The sequence below is a fragment of the Alexandromys fortis genome, unplaced genomic scaffold, assembly GCF_014885135.2.
Source record: "Alexandromys fortis isolate MF-2015 unplaced genomic scaffold, M_Fortis_MF-2015_v1.1 scaffold_271, whole genome shotgun sequence".
NCBI classification, from domain to species: Eukaryota; Metazoa; Chordata; class Mammalia; order Rodentia; family Cricetidae; genus Alexandromys; species Alexandromys fortis.
This window is the reverse complement of record NW_026068156.1, coordinates 825084-841043: the sequence shown is the minus strand read 5'-3', so window position 1 is coordinate 841043 and position 15960 is coordinate 825084. Positions and strand designations below refer to the sequence as shown.

General features: G+C 43.3%; 1 pseudogene; it reads left to right on the top strand.

The window, feature by feature from the left end:
- The first annotated feature begins 394 nt into the window (after window positions 1-394).
- LOC126491631 (CD209 antigen-like protein C) lies at window positions 395-8741 on the top strand (annotated as a pseudogene).
- Window positions 8742-15960: the final 7219 nt, after the last annotated feature.

Genomic DNA, 15960 nt, shown 5'->3' with positions numbered 1-15960 from the left:
AGAAGCTTGGTAGTTTGGTGGGTCACAGCTTGGATCTCAAAGTGTTCACATCTGATCTCCACATGCAGTTACACAAGTGTGCACACATGCATATACATACACTAGTGTGTGTGTGTGTGTGTGTGTGTGTGTGTGTGTGTGTATTCATGAACTCTGGAGACAAGCCTGGGCCAGGAGCCAAGAAGAGGCAGAAGTCTTTTCTTAAACTCTTGGATCCTGGAGAATCGGGGTTCTCTGGGTTCCTGGAATCCAAAGTCTCAGGCCTAGAGACTGGACTCTGATCTCCAGAGCACCAGAAAGGTGAAGGCTGGAACCTGAATTGCTGTTCTGTTTTCTGGGGCAGAGGTGATTGGCAGCCTTGTTGTGAAACAGTCCCTCTCCCACAGGGTGGCTGAGCCACAGAAATGGGCTCCTGATGCTGCATCTGTTCTCCATCCTGCTCCTGACTGGGCTGCTGGTGGCTGTTCTTGTTCAAGGTCAGGCAGGGATGGAATTTACACTTCTGTGGTCTGGGCCACTTACTGTGCAGGGTTACTGAGCACTGCAGAGGGAAAATGTTGAGAATGGGCCATATTGCAGTCTCCAGGGACTTGCCCACACTGGAGCAGAGGAGCAAGGGTTGGGGAAGGGTAGGGGAAGGGCCCTGATTCTTTTCTTGTGGTTCAGTCATCTATGTGCTATTTTCTTCTGTTTAAGTGTGGTGAAAGACATTCTGCTGTGGGAATTCAGTGCAGGCTGTAACACATAATAAGTGTTTTATAGTTTTAGTTTCTGGTTTCTTTTGGTGTAGGTTTCAAGAGCCCCAGCTCCCCAAGGAATAAGAAAATCTACAAACAATTGATGCAGCTGAAGGTTGGAGTGGGTAAGTGACCAGAAATCAGGCCTCCAAGGGCCTAAGAAGGTCTTTTGTGAACACACTACATTTGAGGCATTGGCCCTCTCCAGGCCTCAGTTTCCACTTCTGTGGGGACTTAGTGTCTCAGTGGGTAAAGTGCTTGCCATGCAGAATCTGAGCTCGAGGCACAGAATCTATGTATTGAACAAGAAGGCATGGGGATGCACGCTTCTATTTCCAGCACTGGGGAAATGGAAACTGGTGGATTCCCTCAGACTCACTGGCCAGCCAGCTTAGGGCACTTATACACCTTTACACACACACATGCACGTATCAATGCAATAAGCAAAGAAATTAATAGGAACACAGGACAACAGTCAGGGAATGATTTTGTGGTCTCAGGGAATGACACACACAGTAGGTGCTCAGTATTCACAGAGGTCAGACAAATCATCTTCACTCAATGTCTCCAGGGCTGTGCACACAGTAGGCATTCAGAGTTCACACTGCCCATGGGCACAGTAGTCAAGATAGTTAGTTACCCGGGCCCTGTTTGGATCTCTTAAGTGCCTACTTTCCCCAGGACGCACTGTCAAGTGAGGGAGGGCCCTGACTCTAGAAGGCTAGAGCAGATGCAGGATCATGGGCACCCAAGTGTGGATCCCCCCTGATTCACTTCTCCCAATAGACAGCCTTTGCCTTCCTTGCCCTTGGGAATGGGAATCCTTCAATGGAAAGTGTTACTTCTTCTCCAAGTCCCAGCGTACCTGGAATGATTCCATCACTGCCTGCCAGGAGGTAGAGGCCCAACTAGTCATCATTGATAATGACGAAGAATAGGTATGCCTGATGGGCTTCCTCATCCCGGGACGGGGCACTGGCTGAGTGTGACTGAGTGTGAATGTGATGGTTGGCCAGAAAGGGCTTCCGGTTAAGATCTGTCTACTGCACTTGGAAAGAGAGAAGAGGTAGGAGTGAGGGTCCCTGTCACCCTCTGAGTGGCTGCACCAAGTCTGAACATACTTGACTACATCAGAAAACCTAAACTGTGAGTCACCAGTCATGGCTTCTCTTACTACTGCTGTACACATACATGGACACCTCTTGAGAGTTGACCAGTTTAACAAGTACTTCTATAGGTGTTCAAAGTCCTGGTCTGGGGACTGTGAGATGATCCTGTGGGGGAATGTCCTTGTTACCAAGCCCAGGGATCTGAATTGAATCTCTGAGACATACATGATAGAAAGAGAACCAACTATTACAAGGTGTCCTCTGCCTACACACACCTTCACATGCTCACACAGATTCACATGCACACATACATTCACATGCACACACACATCTTCATATGCACACACACACCTTCATATACACACACCTTCACATGTACACACATATTCATAGGCACACAAATCTTCACATGCACACACATTCACATGCACGCACATATCTTCATATGCACACACACACACACACACACACACACACACACACACACACTCTGTTTAATATTCTGAAGAGATAATCTCTAGAGAAATGTCCAGAGTCGAGCAAACACCAGACTTTTATAAGTTTGGGAAGCTGGGAGCAAGTTTTCTGTCACATTATTTTAGTTCAGCAAAGCATATGAGATGAAGGGCAGCCAGATGTCAAAAATCAGGATCTGTCAAGTCTCAGCACATGCTTCTTCTTAATTTTCTGTCCCAGGGTGAGCTGGTATGAGATCTGGCCCGATCTCTTCCTATCTGTGCCTGTGCACACGTGTGTGCATGCGTGTGGGTATCTGATCACATGTGTGGGTTTGTTGTTGCAGTAGGAAGCTAAGGCTCTGACTGCAAGCAGAACTGTGGGCCGAGATTCTGAGACAACAAAATTAGAAAATGATGGCAGAACCCAGTCATGACTTTTCCTCCTCCCCTGCAGAGTTTCCTGCAGCGGATGTCTGAGAAGAAAGGCCTTGCATGGATGGGACTGTCAGACATAAGAAAGGAAGGCAAATGGGTATGGATGGATGGTTCACCACTGCAATGGAGGTAATACAGTGTGCTGGGAGTGAAACTATGCTCCAAAAAAATAATTGTGATTCCTGCCAACTCCTTGGGCTCGTAGACATGAGAGCTGGTTTATTGGGATGAATACTGAGACAAGTTCCCATATGATTTTTCAGTTCCACCACCTGGTTTGTGATAGATATTCAAGATTTCTTTCCTAGGGAGGTGTGAATAGCCCCTGTTCACTAGAGGGTAGAAACTCAGGTGGGAATCCGATGACCCTCCCCATGCCTCCTTTAAGGGAATGGGAACTGTCCAGCAGCTCGCCTAAGATGGGTTTTGCAAGCAGACACACCTGACTCAGTGAAAATGGAGTCTGTTTTGCTCAGAGGGTTGTGTTCTGAGGTGATGAGTGACCGAATGCAGGGTACTTACTCATGTAGAATCTAAAACTACGAGTGTCCTTGCCCTCAGAATGCAGCTCATCATACTTAAAGATCCATGGTGTCGTGGAGCTTCACAGGAGTTGCCCCATACCATGGGAGAACATGAAAAGAAAGAGGTGGGAGGATGAAGGTCAAAGTCTTTATATTGATGTTCATAGAAAGAAATGTGGAAGATGTAAACCACGCTAGTTCGGAGTGTCCGTGGGTGCTGAGATGTCATCATGATCCATTTTCAGTATGAGGCATGCCTAGAGATCATCAAAGAATCCCAGATAAGTAGGAGGCACTGGGTTCCTGATTTCCTAACTATGCTGTTTAGGAAAGTCTGGGAAACAGGAGCAGCTTATAGCATTGGGTGGTGTGTGACTTACTTCTGTCCCTGTGATAAGGATGGCTTAAGAGGGAAAGGATTTTCCTGGCTCACAGATCCAGGGGACATATTCATGGTGGGTGTGGCATGGCAGTAGGAGCTGGAGGTGGCTGGTCATATGGCAATGGCAGTCAGGAAGCTGAGAGGAAACAAGTGGTCAGGCTGTAAGAGCTTGAGGCCCATGCCAGTGATCTGCTTCCCCTAGTGCCTGAAGGTTCTACAACCTTCTCAGACAGTGCCAGCTGGGGGCTGGGTGTTCAAACACTGAGCCTGCGGGAGACATTTCACACTCAAACCACAATGGCACCAGCAAATGCTGGCTAGAGTTCTCCTTTGGATATGTCTCCATACCCTAGTCCTCTTGGCATAAAAGACATTATTCATGAAGGAAGAAACTCTTCATAACCATGTGCTGATAAGATGCCAAGTGCATCTTATCCACCAGCAGATATGGAGGAGGAGGAGGAGGTCTGTCGTCTGCATGAGGCATTTAAATGAAATATATTAATGGAAAATCTATGGGATAGTGTGTTCTTGTTGCTGTAACTAAATGCCTGACAAAATCAATATAAGAAATGATTAATTTGTCTCACAGTTTGAGGGTACAGTTCACCATAATGGTGAAGGCATGCTTGCAGGAGCTTGAGGAAGCTGGTTCCACAGCATCCATAGTCAGGAAGCAGAGTGGGAAGATATAATGCTAGTTAAAAACAAACAAGTAAAACAAAACCAACTCCAGACTATTTTCTACACCGTGTGTACACACATGTGTGGGGCAGGTGCATGGGCACAGTGTGGGGTGGGTACATGTAGGGCAGGTACAAATGTATGGGGCAGGTATACATGCACATGTGTGGGGTGGGTGCATGTCTATGAGTTTGGGGAGGGGTTGAAGGAAAAAAAAGTTTTATTCTGGCACCCGTGGGAATGAATAACTAAAGCTCTATACCAGGCTTAGGACTGGCCAGTGTGACGTGTCCATGGGTTCAGGGATGTAGATGCTGTCCCTCGATTTTGACCCTGAGTAGGGTATATCGGAGCTGAATGTACAGAATCATGGCGATGGAGATAGTTAAATCTGTGGAATTTGAGCTGGTTGGTTATATTTGAAGAAGAAGCCTTCAGTAAAATGACCCTCTTCAAACATAAAAGATTACAAGGATCATGGGCCAAGGTCAAAGGACTTGGGTCCTCATTGACCCAGAACAGGTCACATCTGCTGTAATGCACATGGGGCAGAAGTTAAAGCATCCCATTCCAATGACAGAAACATGTTGAGAGGCGGGAGATGGATGAGTTGATAAATTGCTTGCTGTGTGTCTGGTTTCGTTTCTGTTGCTCTGATAAAACACACCGACTAAAAGCAAGTTAGGGGAGAAATAGTTTAGTTCACCTTTTATAATCTGAGGTCCCAGTCTGTTATTGGGGGAAGCTGAGGCAGTTGGTGACATCACATCCACAGTCGAGATGAAAAAGAAATGAAAGTGTACATGCTCATGTGCATGCTGGATTTCTCCACTCTTACACAGTTCAGGGCCCCCTGCCTAGGTAGTGGTGCTACTCACAGTAGGTTGGGTCTTCCCACATCTCTCTCTTTAATTTTAATTTTTTTTTTAAAAAAAAACTCCTTATTTTACATGCCAAATCCAGTTCCAATTCCTTTTCCTCCTCTTCCTACCTTCCACTCCATCTGATCTCCCATACCATGCCTCATCCACTTCTCAGGGAGGGTAAGGCTTCCCATGGGAGTCAACAAAATCCAGCACATTGCTTTGAGGCAGGACCAAGTCCCTCCCCACTATATCTAGGCTGAGCAAGGTAACCCTCCAGAGAGAATGGGTTCTAAAAAACCAGAACCAGCAGTAGGGATAAATCCTGGTCTCACTACTAGTGACCCCACAGTCTGTCCCAGCCTTACAACTGTCACCCAAATTCAGAGGTCCTAGTTTGTTCCCATGCTGGTTCCCTCTGTGTCAGGTTGGAGTTGGAAGGCGTCTATTAGCTCAGGTAAGCTGTTTCAGCGGGTATCCCCATCATGGTATTGACCTCTTTGCTTGTATTCTCCCTCCTCCCTCTCTTCGATTGGACTTTGGGAGTTCAGTCCAATGCTCCGCTGTGGTTCTTTGCATCTGCTTCCATCAGTTGCTTGATGTAGGTTCTGTGATGACATTTAAGACAGCCCTAAATCTGACTACAGAATAAGGCCAGTTCAGGCACCCTCTCCACTATTGCTTAGGGTCTTAGCTGGGGTCATCCTTTTGTATTCCTGGGAATTTCTCTGGTGCCAGGTTTCTTGCTAGTCCCATATGGTTCCCTCAATCAAAATATATATTTTCTTGCTCTCTTTCTCTGTTCTTCCGCAATTTCGACCCACTCATTGCCTCTAGTTCTCCTCCCCCTCCCCATTCTGTTAGCCGGTGTTTTTTAATAGGTGAATTGAGTCCATTGATATTAAAAAATATTAATGACCAGTTAATGGAACAGTTAATTCCTATTACTTTTAGTGGTAGTGTTTGTGTGTTTCCTATCTTTGGAGTTTGCTGGTGTGAGTTTATCTTTTGCCTGTGGGTTTTTTTAGGGGGTGCAGTAAACTTCTTGGGTTGGAGTTTTTCTTCTAGTACTTTCTGTAAGGCTGGGTTTGTGAATAGGTTTTGTTTAAACTTGGTTTTGTCATGGAATATTTGTTTTCTCCATTGATGGTGATTGAAAGTTTAGCTGGATATATTAGTCTGGGCTTGTATCCTTGGTATTTTAGTGTCTGTAGTAATCTGTCCAGGACCTTCTGGTTTTCATGGTTTCCATTGAGAAGTTGGGTGTAATTCTAATAGGTCTACTTTATATGTTACTTGACCTTTTTCCTTTGCAGTTCCTAATAGTCTTTCTTTATTATGTGTATTTTGTGTTTGATTATATGATGAGGATACTTTTTAAGGTCCAATATATTTGGTATTCTGCAAGCTTCTTGTACCTTCATAGGCATATTTTTCTCTAGGTTGGGAAAGTTTTCTTCTATGATTTTGTTGAATATATTTTCTGGGCCTTTGAGCTGGAGTTCTCCTTCTTCTACCCCTATTATTCTTAGTTTTGGTCTTTTCATGGTGTTCCAGATTTCCTGGATGTTTTGAGTTAAGAATTTGTTGGATTTATCATTTTTTTGACCAGTTAATCTATTTCCTCTATAATATCTTCAACATTTGAGATTCTCTCTTCTCTCTTGTATATTCTGTTGGTCATGTTTGTATCTGTAGTTCCTGCTCATTTACCCAGATTTTCCATTTTCAGAAATCTCTTGGTTTCTGTGTTTTCTTTATTGCCTTTATTACAGTTTTCAAGTCTTGAGCTGTTTTCTTCTCCTGTTTGACTGTTTTTTTTCTTGATTTTCTTGAGTTTCTTGATTGATTGATTTCTTCTAGTTTTTTCTGTTCCTCCATTTCTTTAAGGGAATTTTTCATTTCCTCTCTAAGGGACTCTAACATCTTCATAAGATATATTTAAGATAGTTTTCTTGTGCTTCTTCTGAGTTAGGATGATCAGGTCTTCCTGTTGTATGACCACTGGGGTCTGGTGTTACCATGTTGCTCTTTAGGTTGTTAAATTAATTTTTGCACTGCTGCCTTTCCAAATTGGTACTGGCAGTGTCTTTGCCAGTTGGTCCAATCCTTGCTGTAGCTGTTTGTGCCTTAGGGAGCCTCTGAGGCTTCTCTTCATCAGTTTTCTTGGTTCACTCTGTGCAGTTTCAGCCTGTGCTTCAGAGTTCCTCTCTTTGTCCACTCTATGCAGTTACAGCTTGTGTCTCAGAGTTGGTTTGAAGTTTCAGAGGATGACTGGGTTTGGCGGCAGATTGGGCCTGGTAGCTTAAAGGGTCTAATCAATGTGGGGGGCATTACCTGCAGGAAGCTTGCCTGCTGGTTGGCTAGTGAAGCTGAGGCAGGTGGGGGAGATGCCAGGACTTTTGCCTGGTACTGAGGGCCTAGAGAGTGGGGTGGCCAGCTGGTTGGCTGATCACTCGTCTCTTGGTCCCTCTCTACAGTTCCTTCCTACATCTCTTAACATAATTAAGAAAATCCTACACAGACAGTGCCACAGACCAAGCCAATACAGATGATCCTAAGGCTGTCTTGTGGGTGACTCTAAGTTGTGTCAAGCTGACAGTGATAACTGACTATCATACAATACAAGCATGAGGATCTGAGTTCCATCCTCTGAAACCACATAAGAAAGCCAAGTGTTTTGGCATGGGTTTGTCATCTCAGCACTGGAAAGGCAGAAACAGTAGATCCCTGGTGCTCATTAAACAGACAGTTTAGCTGAATTAGTACATTCTAGGCCAGTGAGAGACCATGCCTCTAAAATCAAGGTGGAAAGTGATTAAAGATGCCTGGGGTTGACTTATGGCCTCTGCATATACAACCATAAATGTGTACATGTTTCTGCATATAAATACACACACACACACAAAGCACACACACAGGAGAGGTGAGGAGGGGGAAACATAGTTGATGAAGAGAAGGTGGGACTAATTCTCATACTTTTAAATGTTGGCCAAGGAAATTTATGAAGGAATAGCATTTAATTGGGATCCATGGCTCCAGGGGATTAGAGTTCCTGAGCATCATGTCAGGGAGCATGTCAGCAGGAAAGCAGGCATGGTGCTGGAGAAGCAGCCAGTACTCCACACCTCTAGCCATAAGCACAAGACAGAGAAAGCTAACTAGGAAAGTTGTGGACTTTTAAAACTGCATAGCCCACCCCCAGTGACACTCCCTCCTCCAACATGGCCACATCTAATCCTTGCCCGACAGTTCCACCTACTGGAGACCAAGCATTCAAATATGTGAGCCGTGGGAGCCATTCTCATTCAAACCTCAATTGGTTTTGCAGTTTCATGAAATATTGGAACAAAGGAGAGACCAACAATGCAGGAGAAGAAGACTGTGCAGAATTCAAAGTTGATGGCTGGAATGATGCTCCATGTGCAGTGGAGAAATACTGGATCTGCAAGAAGTCTGCTATGTCCTGCACCAAAAACTGATGTCTCATCTGTCTGTAGCACCTGTTGCCAAATTGACCCTGTGGGGTGACTGAACTTAACCCACAAACCACACAATGTATGACAGTTCCTTCCCCCGTGAACATAAAGGATTTAATTGCAGTTGTTTTCTCATTTGCAGTCCTGTGTGTGCATGTGCGTGTGTCTCCTTGGCCTCTATCTTGCTTTGTTGAGTAAGGGTCTCATTTTTACCTTATTGGTGCTGGCCAATTTGGCTAGGCTGGCTGACTAGCACATTCTAGGCATCCTTCTATCTCTGCCTTTTCAGAGCTTACATTAGAAGCATATGCCAGCATTCTAAGCCTTCTAAAATGGGTGGGGGGATAATTCACAGATTGGAGCTTAAGAGACAGTGATGGTAGCAGGAAGGCACTGGATATACAGTACCATTGAACTGCTAGGTGTGTGTGTGTGTGTGTGTGTGTGTGTGTGTCTTTAAAAGGACTTATGGAAGAAACTGGAGTGGGGCATAAGTAAGGGGATAAGCTGGCCAGTCTAGGTGGCCCATCCATGAGGCCTCAGGTGCCTCTCAGTCTCAATAATATCCTCACAGCTTCCAGATAAAGGTGATAGACAAGAAGGAGGCAGGAACTGTACCCATTAAGTAATAGCACACACAACCCCCTGGAAATCTTGATTCCCTTCCCTGTCTCTGTAAAACTCAGCACTTTTTAATCCTCTGCAAACAGAATTCTGCAACACATTTCTTTCTACAACTAGTTTGTTTTACCCTAAGGTTCACAGTATGGAGTCTGTCATAACTTTTCCCTATTCACTCCCAAATAATATTCCATTGTGTGTGTGATGGTTAAGCTTGATTGTCATCTAACCATCTCCAGTCAACTAAGAGACCACTGTGTACATGCATTTGTGTGCATGCATACTAAAAGTCAGTTTCAGATGTCTTCTATGGCCTCCACCTTGTAATTTTGAGACAGGGTCTCATTTTTCCCTTGAGACCATCATAAGGCTATGTTTTGGAAGTAAGGGGAGTCTGATTGTTATGGGAGTGGAGAGGTACAGACATGCTCTCTGTTCTGGTCAAGTTCCAGCAATAATAGACTACAACATGGAATTGCAAGCTAAATAAACCCTTTCTCCTCTAAAACAATTTTGTTGGAGTAGTTTATCACAGCAACAGGAAACTTAATTAAGATCCAGCATCTCTCACTGACTCTGGAGTTTGTTATGTAGGCCACGTAAGCTGCATAAGGCTGACCATAAGGTGGCTGCAGCCATCCTCCTATCTCCGGGTCTGGGATCACAAGCATGAACTACCATGCCTAGCTTTTTGCATGAGCTCTGAGGACTGAACTTGTCTCCTTATGCTCACATGGCAAATACTTTACCAGCTAGGCAGTATCCCCAGCCTGAGGCTATGGGTCTTTAAAGAATTCATAATGTGTAAGCATTTTCTCCCATCTGTAAGTTTCTCTTTATTCTTTTTTTTTTCTGATTTCAAGGAGAATACTGATAACTTTTTTCAAATAAGAATGAAGCTCACTGATGTGGGAGTCTTCTGTTTTGAGTTGATTTCATTGGTTAGTAAAGAAACTGCCTTGGCCCTTGAGAGGACAGAAAATTAGGTAAGTGGAGTAAACAGAACAGAATGCTGGGAGGAAGTGAGGCAATCGCCATGCTGCTCGTCTCTGAGCAAGATGCGATGAAGCTCCGACCCAAGATGAATGTAGGCTAGAATCTTCCTGGTAAGCTATTGCCTCGTGGTGCTACACAGATTATTAGAAATGGGTTAGTCGAGGTGTGAGAGTTAGCCAAGAAGAGGCTAGATATAATGGGCCAAGCAGTGTTTATATGAATACAGTTTGTGTGTTGTTATTTCCGGGGCTAACCTAGCCATGCAGGAGCTGGATGGGACAAAAAGCAGGCCTGCTCACCTCCTCACTACAGCTCACCATGGTTTCTGTGAGGGGGGTTCATACATGTGTGTAGACCTGTGTGTGAGCAAGTGCACATGCCCATGCACGTGCATGTGGAGACCAGCATCCCTCTCTACCATGGCCTGCTTTATTCCTTTGAAACAAGGTCTCCTCTAATTAAATGTAGAACACATCCTTTTCAGCTAGGCTGACAGCCAAGATGTCCAGCAATCCTCCTGTCTCCACTCCCATCCCAGCACTGGTATTAGATGGTCACACCCAGTTTCCTAGTTAACGTCAGCTGTCAGTGGGTTACAAAAAGAGAAGGAGGAGATAAAATTGAGAAAGTCCAGGAAGAGTTGTGGGAGAAATAGGAATATGGATATGATCTAAATATATTGCACATGTGTAAGAAATTACTGAAGAACAAACTGAAGCCTGGCTGTTTGTTCAGGATGTGTGCGCACGGAGAAACACAGCATCTCACCTCAGTCAGGGCATTGAGCTTTCCCTCCTTGGCAATAAGTCACTCAGGAGCCTGGACCCCCAATAGGAGGTCATAATGAGAATGGTAGAGTGTGAAGGTCTGGAAATGTGAGCCTAGAGTGGTCCTGTTGCTGCTGTTCTGAGTTTTTGTCCTTTCAGTCCATTTGGAGTGGTCCTTCACCCCACACACTATTCTGGAGACATCCTGCTTAGTTGCCTTTGGGTTTTATCTTTCTCACGTTTTTAATCGTGGGAAACAAACCCTCAAAAACTACCCATCCCACCTCCCTCCCACCCACCCCCACTGCCCCGTATGTCTTTTACACACCCTAAACCCTCTGTCTTACTTACCGATTCCTAACTTGGGGGTGAGGTGGAATGGGGCTAAGAGGAAATGGGGTGAGAAACATGAGAAGGGGAGGATGGGGGGAGCTTGTGAATTTTTATTAATTTTGATGGTACCCATAGTTTTTCTTCTGCTATGAAAACAAAAGCAAAACCCCTTCTCCAACATAACACATCTCCTAGTTTCCATTTTGAGGTCAACACATCCTTGAAATACACTGGTTGATTCAACTCAGAAGTTTTTTCCATTATAGAATGCCTCTCTGATGTTTATTTTTTCATTAGTGTTAAGAAAATTTAAGATTAATAAAGCATTATGCAATCTATATCTGGGGGTATTTTCCATTCATTTTTCTTTAGTCAGCATGTCTTTTATAGTATGATTTTACCTTTCTATAACTGCCTTATCTGTAGGATTATTTGGCATATACGTAATATGTTTCATATTGTAATAGGCAAAAAGTTTCATTTTTTAAAATACATATGCTGAACCATCGTCTGTCTTTATTTGTGCAAGAATGCCCATGATGGTCATTGCTTCTAGTAAATGCATGATTACTGAATCAGCCTTTTCCGAGCTCAAGACAGTTGCCCATTGAAAACCTGAATACATGTCTATGGTGTGATGTACATATTTTAATTGACCAAATTCTGTAAAGTGGAACACATCCATCTGCCAGATCTCATTCCTTTGAGTACCCTTTGGGTTACTCCCTGCAGGCAACTTCTGGGTCCAGTTTTTTCTGTGCTTTCAGAAGCTCAGGCAGTATTGAGGGTGCAACAGGCAGAGAGATATGGGAGGCCGAGATGGAAAAGGCCATTGAGCTCATGCCCAGGGCTGTCACTGCCACCGCAATGCACCCTCTGTCCTGAGCAGGAGGCGCCTGCCTCCCTCCACCAACTGTTGTTTGTGGCGGTCAAACACTCAGGGACCTCTGAAGAGTACACATCTTGTAGTTTACACTAAATAACTGTTTTTAATCTGAGCATATATTTTATCATTGAACACTAAAATCAGATTTAAACCAGCCACATGGCTCTGAGTACACCATGACACCTACTGGCAGGTAATGGCTATTTCACCTACTTCAGCTAACTAACCAAAGGTAAGATTTAATGTAAATCTATAATTTAAAAGGGCAAGATTATGGACAATTTAACCTTTCAAGGTTTCAATAGCCTTTTACACCATGTACAAAGTTTTTCAAGACTTATATGGTTTCCCTCCTACATCACTACTTTGATTCTGAGGATTATTCTTGCGCTCAATATTTTTTCCTTAAAAATATGGTTTGATAATAGGGCCAAGAATGAGCCACTTTTAGAAATGGTACAGACTGAAATCAATCTTCTAAAAGGAGAGGTCAGAACTATGAAGAAGGATATGAAAAATTTAACCAACAAAACTCAGTCAACTGAGGGACTTTAGTCTTTACAGACTGATACCAATCTTCTAAAAGGACAATTCAAAAATCTGAAGAAGGATATGGCAAATTTAACTAACAAAACTCAGTCAAATGATGTACTTTTAGAAATGGTAGTAATTTACTAAAAGAAAAATTCAGCACTCTGGAGAAGGATACAGCCAATTTGACACATAAAACCCAGTCAATGACAGAGGGTACTGAAAATTATTTGAGATAATTTGCACTGTTGAGTGTATTAATTGGATTCTGTTGAAGGATTATGACAGGTTGACTGATAGAATGTCTCTCCAAGAAGGTAATATGCATGGTATGAAGATTATATCCAAGGATGATGAGAAATTATATCTACTGGATAGACTTTACACCTTGATATCCTCAATGAGAGCATCAGAACAGAACACTAGAAAGGAGATCCAGACTTTACAAAAGGCAGTGGTAAATAAAATTGAAAAGATTGAAGAACTTATCCAATTTGATGTCCAGGGTCAAAAAGACAAAATTTAGCCTCATCAGTATGTAAAAACCTCCAGGATAGCTTCCCCAGAGTTCTTCATGACTTTCTGGTGATAACATGAGAAAGAATATCTGGCACCAAATACCCTAAAGAAGTCAAAGAATATACACGGGAGCCCATACATATGACTGCTTTAAAGGAAATTAAACAAGCAGTTGTGTAGTGGTACGGGCGGCGGGGCTGCGTCCCCAGCACCTCGGCCGCCTGGCTAGCTTATGCCCCGAAATAAAAACTGTATTCATTTAATCACTGCTTGGCCCATGAACTCTAGCCCTTACAGGCTAATTCTCGCACCTGGACTAGCCCACTTCTAATGATGTGTGTAAGCACCCCAAGGTGAGCTTACCGGGAAGATTCTAGCCTAAGTCCATCGTGGGTTGGAGCTGCCTGGGAGAGCAGAACATGGCGTCTCTGCTCCAGCCCTCTGGAAGCAGAGTAGAGTCTGACCTCACTTCCTCTTCCGCCCAGAATTCTATTCTGTTTACTCCTCCCACCAATGCTTTAACCTATGAGGCCAAGCAGTGTGTTTATTACTTAACCAATGAAATCAATAGATTGATATATGACACTCCCACATCACAATTGTTGCTTACAGAATGCATTAATCCTTTGTTAGGGAAATGGTAAAAATGTGGGCTTCCAGTAACAAAGCAACACCACAAGACTGAACTCAGTTAATCTCAGCAGTCCTAGAAAAATGGACTCCAGTTACTTCAGTGATGTTATCCTAGGGAAGAGGCTAAAATTTTAGAGCATCAGGGAAAAGCAAAAGGACTTGAGATTTCCTAGATCAAATTCTGGGTAAGGGACTTTACTCTGATACTCAGGATCAGGCTCTTTACACTGAACACACTTTGTCCCTTTGTAGCACAGGAGCTTTAAATGCTTGGGACAGGATTCAGGAACTAGGAAAAATAGTGGTATCATATTTTAGGGCTAAACAGGGTCAGAGAGAACCTTTTAGTGACTTTTTACAAAGATTAACTAAAGCTAATTAACAAATAGGGGTAATTGACCCAGAAGTCAGCCAGTAGCAGCTAATCAGGGCTGCTGTGTGGGGGAATCTATTCCCAAATGAATGGCTGCATGGCCGTGGCTGGCAAGAGCCACCAGAGACTCTAGAAACCCCATGTTGGGTGCCAACTGTAGATGTTAGCTCAATTCATGAAATAACCAGGCTAGCTATAGGATAAACAGTTATATTTTTATTTATTATAAGGGGAAAACTCAGGCCAAAGGAATAGATGATCCAGGTCTTGTCTCAACCATGGGGGAAGCCACTGAGAGAGCACACCTGGGTGGTGCCCAGATTTTTATCTTCAGGTCCCAGAAAGCCATGTCTAAACTAAGTTCCACCTCTTAAGGATGATTGGTTAACAAGGCTTTCCCCATCACCTGATTGTGATCCAGATGCACTAACCAAAGTAATTCATATTTATATGAACTAAAATAACTAAAAATGTATATATGTATAAATCAAAATTGTCACACTGTGTCTGAAATAACTACTATTTTTGTCAAAACAAATGTTGCAATTTTGCTCTGATCCTCACCTACCACTGATGCAGTTGTAGATCTTGCCTCTGAAAGTATTGTATTCTTAAGCTTTGACACCAAGAGATTCTGAGATTTGAATCTGCGCTTGGTCTCCAGCCAAAATGAATAGACTCATATACTCTTTTGTCATTGTTTTGGTGGTTTTGTTTGACTAGTTGGGTTTTCTTTTTTCTTTTGTTTTGTTTTTATGGGGTTTTTGTTTTTGAGACAGGGCTTTTTACATAGCCCAGGCTGGCCTGGAGTTCACTATATAGATCAAGCTGACCTCAAAACTCACAAAACCTGCCTGTCTATGCCTCCTGATTTCTGGGATATAAGCTTCCTTGGGTTGGGGTTTTTCTTTTAGTACTTTCTGTAGGGCTGAGTTTGTGAATACATATTGTTTAAATCTGGTTTTGTCCTGAAATATCTTATTTTCTCCATCAATAGTGATTGAAAGCTTTGCTGGGTATTGCATCCATGGTCTCTTAGTGTCTGCAGCACATCTGCCTAGGGCCTTCTGGCTTTCATGGTTTCCATGGAGAAGTTGGGTGTAATTCTGATAGGTCTGCCTTTATATGTTAATTGACTTTTTTCCTTTGCAGCTCTTAATATTCTTTTTTCATTATGTATGTTTTGCATTTTGATTATTATATGGTGATGGGACTTTTTTTGGTCCAGTCATTTGGATGTTCTGTAAGCTTCTTGTACCTTCATAGGGATATCCTTCTTTATGTTGGAAAAGTTTTCTTATGATTTTGTTGAATATATTTTCTGTGCCTTTGAGCTGGAATTCTTCTCTTTCTTTTATTCCTATTAATCTTTTTTTAAATTAATTTATTTATTTATTAAAGATTTCTGTCTCTTTCCCACCGCCACCTCCCCTTTCCCTCCCCCTCCCCCAATCAAGTCCCCCTCCCTCGTCAGCCCAAAAAGCAATCAGGGTTCTCTGCCCTGTGGGAAGTCCAAGGACCACCCACCTCCATCCAGGCCTAGTAAGGTGAGCATCCACGAAACTGCCTAGGCTACCACGAAACCAATAGGTCCAGTAGAATCAAAAACCCGTTGCCATTGTTCTTGAGG